This window comes from Rhopalosiphum padi, chromosome 3, assembly GCF_020882245.1.
Source record: "Rhopalosiphum padi isolate XX-2018 chromosome 3, ASM2088224v1, whole genome shotgun sequence".
NCBI classification, from domain to species: Eukaryota; Metazoa; Arthropoda; class Insecta; order Hemiptera; family Aphididae; genus Rhopalosiphum; species Rhopalosiphum padi.
Genome location: NC_083599.1, coordinates 52,416,428 through 52,422,121, shown reverse-complemented (window position 1 = coordinate 52,422,121; position 5,694 = coordinate 52,416,428).

The following is a 5,694-nucleotide window of genomic DNA, read 5'->3' as shown; positions in this document are numbered from 1 at the left end:
AAAACGAAGATGGACTTTATCTGGTTAGTTTAATAATTGACACGCAAATTGACTTTTCCTTGGAAATACGCGTTGTAATAAAAATAACGAGCGCAAAAACTCTGCGTAAATAGGTATATATATATATATATATATTTATATATGTGTGTGTGAACTTGTTTAGTTTTGTAACGATTGCACGTCCATCAATTAAATATATATAGGTATCACTGGATAAAAGGTTAACATATAGCCAAACCACACTAAACAAAAACTCAAACAACTCAACTCTCGCCCTCCTCTATTTCGGCCTATACTAAAATCTAACACAAGTCATAAAAATAAATTACTTATAGATAAATCAATCATTAAACAATTCATTGGTCATGTGGCATTTAAATTTGGGGCCCAGGTAAATCCACAAACGTAAGTTTAATTTGAGCGTATACCAGTCAATTGAACACAGGTGTCCCATGGTACATAACACATAATGCAGCCCTCCATAATGACTTATAATTTAAAAAATAAACGAACTGGCTAAAAGCCATTACGGAAGATTTCATTTTAAATTAATCAATCATAATAACTATTTCCTTAAAAAAAAAATGTCCTCACTCACATTCCCACAAAATTGTACACGTTATTTAAAAGGAAGTTGAGCTAGAGACCATTCGTATGTTTCATGTCATAGTTCTTAATTTTCTGTCATTTATGATACATATCGTTAATTTATGTTATGTATATTTAAAAAAAAAACGAACACAATATGAGCAGTGAACACAATCATAACAAAATATATATACATTATATATATATATATATAATATACTAAATACTATATTTATTTCAACAATTAATTATGGTTCGATGAAGACAGTATTAAGTACATAATATTATAAATAATGATCATATTATATTATTCAGCTGAAAAAGAAATTTAAAAAATAATTATATAATAATATATATTTTATATTATAATATAGTGCAATGGACTTGCAGTGTAAAGTGTATATATATATATATATATATATACAAATTAATCTATAAAGCAAACTCTTATTAAATAATGAATTAATTCAAATTCTGACTTTTGGAATTATTCAGTATGTATAGATAACTATACCCACAGACAATATTATCGGGTACTTAGATTGTGTGTAAGTACTATGTAATATGTATTATTTAAGAGCAACCTGTATTGATACAAACTTACTTTTTAAATGAGAATTCCGTGTTTTTCAATATGAATTCTAAAGCAGATGACAGTTTTAAAAATGTTAATGTATAAAAATTCAAACTTCAAGGAGTATTTGAACTATTAAGCTTTATATACTTTAAGTATAAAATAGTAGTCTGCAATGACAATAGATTTAAAAATATGGATTCTAAGATAATTAATAAACTATGTAATTGAATAATTCATATAATAATCATTTTCTGTATAGATTTTATAAATAATAATTACAGGACGAAATATCATATCATTTATTGTATATGTTACCTACATTATTTACTACAAAATTGCTATTAACCTTAGCACAATAGTACATACTTAATAAGATAAATATCTCCGAAATAACTAGGTACCTATTTTGAATTTTGATACAGAAACGACAAGTTTCAAATAAATTAGCTGCTCAAAAATTAACAACAAAAATGTGGTTCTCATCTGAAAAAAAGTCTAATTTGCAACAGACGTATTATACTGAAGAATTTAAATAAATGCATTATTACAGTCAGAAAGTAATGATCGAATGATTGGTGAATCACTCTGTATATGCTGAAGCTCTAATTTATTATTGCGTGTGTCAAGTCATGATTTGTGTGCATTCGGTAAAAACAGAATGGGGTGCGACAAACAATTACTATTAATGCGTTCCTGCAGTATTGTAATAATAATAATAATAATTGACAACAGATATTTTTTACATTCGATTGTTTTACGTGTATTTTAGGTTTTTATTTTTACCAATATATTATATTATTCGGGTTTTCCTGTCATAAATATCTTTAAAGAACAAACACTATTACGATTACCATAAACGTTATACGTTTTTTCATTATGTATTTGTTGGTTATTGGTTAATTACTTATTGATACCAGATACTTAATAGCAGTGAAGTAAATACAGATTAGTATTTTAGGGGTAGGTAAAGGGAACTATTTCCCTTGATGCACTTTTCTATGATATGCTTTTATTGTTATAATCATTTTAATTTTAATTTTAAATATAAATATAATATTTATAATTATAATAAATGTATTTAACTTTCGTTGTATAATATTATATTGTTATTATGGCTCTGCGGGCTAACTTTCTAATCATTCGAAATTATAATTCTTATTACATTGAATATTAATTTATATATATTTAATTATTTCTTCTTTCTACGTCACATAATGATTCCAATTCAATGCTTATTAAATTAAGCTAATGATTATTTATTTTTATTTAAACAATCTATAATTGTTGAATTTGTTTTTCCTCTTCAATCACATAAGGATGTTACTCGTATAAAATTAATTTTATTGGCGAGAAAATTGACATTTATAAGCTGTGAGAGGACAAATAAATTAGCACTTAGTGATGGAAGAGATGATAAGGAAATTTTGAATTATTTCCTCTCTTCGTATATTCTTACTATAGTGCAATTTGAATTATTAAACTATTTACCTATATGGCTATATATTATAATATCTATATAGGTACTGTGCAGTGTCCCCGAATTTGGCAAATAAGTGAAATTGTTATATGTTAATGTATACCGATCTAGGTACCGTTAATATATTGTAATTCGAATGGAGGCGCTTACAAATGGGCTAACAACAATCCCCTTAGTAACCGAAATCAAATTGATTCAGCTAAATGGGTCGCTATAATTTATAGACTGATTGTATTAGAATAAAATTACAGGTACGATGTTGAGCCAATTTAATTCACCACTTTAATATACTTCTCCTTTTTTCATGTATATAAACATTTAAGTAGTTTAAAATGTATCTAAATACTTTGAAATTTCATTGTATATAGTAAAAATAATACGCGTATAGTAGTGAAAAGTTTCAAATCTTTTTACTAATATAATTATATTATTTTAATTATAAAAAAATCTTTAATCGTTATTTTTCTAGTCAAAATATATATAATTATTTGTTAACATTTGTACTTGACATTTCTAAACTATTACTTTTCATATTATGCATAAAATATAAATTATAAACATTATCAAGCTAATGTAGCAGTTAAACTAATTACAGTGTATCACTTTAATTTTGGTTCATATTGTTATCAAAATAAATTAAAATAACTAATATTTACCAATTACTTTTATATTATTTCAAACAAAATTTGAATGTCAATTACTCACCAAACTCCAAAGCACAAATTGCAATTATACATGGTTCAATTGGTCCATTTATTACAGAAGATAATACAAAATATTAAGAAGGTAATTTATAATGAAATATTCATAACTTATTATATTTATATTTATCGTAAAGGTTAGGTTTAACGTTAAGGTTTATTGTGTTTTCTTTTTTGTTTATTATACCTTAACTCGGTATATATGCATCAATGCATCAATACTGAAGCAATACAAATAGTTAAAAATGTTGTCATTTTTATTATTAGTGTGAGATACAATTAACTTTTTGCTAATTTTAATAAAAATTATCAAAAACTCGACCTTTCAACTGTTTTTTTTTTTTGCTTTATGAAAATGTTTTTAATTTTATGTAAATTAGTTAGAAATTGTGTTGAATTTATGTTTTATGTTTTACTGGGATTAAATATCGTTACTCAAACCGAATTATAATATACTTTGTGTTTCACGTAGAACATTATTAATTTTCAACAATCATAAATGTGGAAAAGTTGTTGTGTACTCAACTCGTTAATTTTTATTTATAAATTTAATGTCTATTTTGTTCAATAAACATGATGGATTCTTAAGATTATTCAACCTCGAATGTTTTTGAAAAAAAAGTACTAGCTAATTTGGTCGTGATTCGTGAGCAGCATATTTTTCCTGTAGTTTTCTGTAATAATCACGGCGGCTCGCAGGTGGCAGTGGCGTCGACGGTCGGCGAGTTCCTATATAGTGTTCTTACACGTCATATACAATTCGCACGATTTTCTAAACTCCTTAGCCCATATTTTATTCTCTTATAAGTCTTAATAGGAATTGTGCTAGCCAAAAACTAGAGAGAGAAAAATCGTCAACTACACTTTTTTTTTTATCACGTGTCGATGTATAATAATATAATTGGACATATTATTCTGTAAAGTATTATTTCCTACCTATATAATAAAACACATTTTACGCGATGACGCACGGTCGCGAGTGAGTGTGTGATGAATAAAAGCGTACGTTGCCGTTCGTCGTATGTATAATATAATAATATATATGGTTTGGACGTCTGCGCGTTAGATTCTCGGTTCGAATGAAATATCGAATGTGTGAAACACGAATTCGTCTCTCGCACTATTCGCAATAAATCAATTGGTCGAACGACGCTTGATTATACGCTGCAGTAGGTATATATACATGTAGTATATTATATATATTTCTCTCTTCGACATTTGCAGGAGGATTTATTTAGCGGAGTAATTTTTTTTTCTCATCGACGATCCAACAATGTAAAAAAAAAAAAACTAAAACACTCTCGAAATTTGCTATATAAAAAAAAAAAAAAAAAAATCAGAAAAAGGAAAAATAAAAATTGAAAGGAAGTCGTAAAATTAGCTGTCATGGTGCGCCAATTGCTTTTTTTTTCTTTCCACCGTAGTAGTATATATACTTGTATATGCACTCTCAGAGGGTATGGGGGTGGGGGAATACAAAGTGCTTTCGATTCAGCCCTCCCTCTATACCGCTATATAGCTGCGACCAACGGTCCAAACGCATCACACCACCTCCAGCACGGACGGCCCAGAGAATAACCGACGACGTTGACAGGGGTAGAAGGGTCGGTGGTGGGTATAAAGTGGCTTATGAAACGGTCGAATAGAAGTGAAGTGCGAGCCGCGGAGGGATAAAATATAAGGTGCGGTCGGACTACAAGTGGTGCGTGGGCGACGAAGGGATGAGACACCGCCACTGCGTAGGCTGTGATGTTTATTTTGAACGTATACGTATATATATATATATATTATACGACCGGCCGACGGACTTTTGAACGGAAGTTTTTAATTAATTGTCTATTCAACAAGTTATATGTACAGAGAACTGTGGCAGTGGCGGCGGCGGCGGCGGCGGCGGGACTTGATGAAAATGGACTATGCCGGGCGGCGGGTGTATAATATATTATAATGGCTGCAAAGGGCGCCGCCACTCGGATGTATGAGGCGGCGGTGAGGGGCAAGAGTAAGACTGCACAAGGTGGACGACGGAGACGCGCGGTCGTGAGGGTTGAAAGGAAGAAAAGTGATGTGCGCCGAGAGCCGGGCAAGGTACTCACATCATACATTATATATATATATAAATGTGGGACAGGATGAGGGATGGCATAAGGATGAGGGATTGGCGGCGGCGGCGGCGGCGACGACTATACGCACTACTACGCTGTATATATGACTGTTATATGCCGACTGTTAATGGGCGGCCGCCGCTTTCGGCCGAGCGCCACGGTCGATGGGGGGGTGAGTGCGGGATCGGCCGGCGGGGTAAAGTGTTCGGCGCGCGCGGCGTTAAGTCGTCGCTATATTATACAACG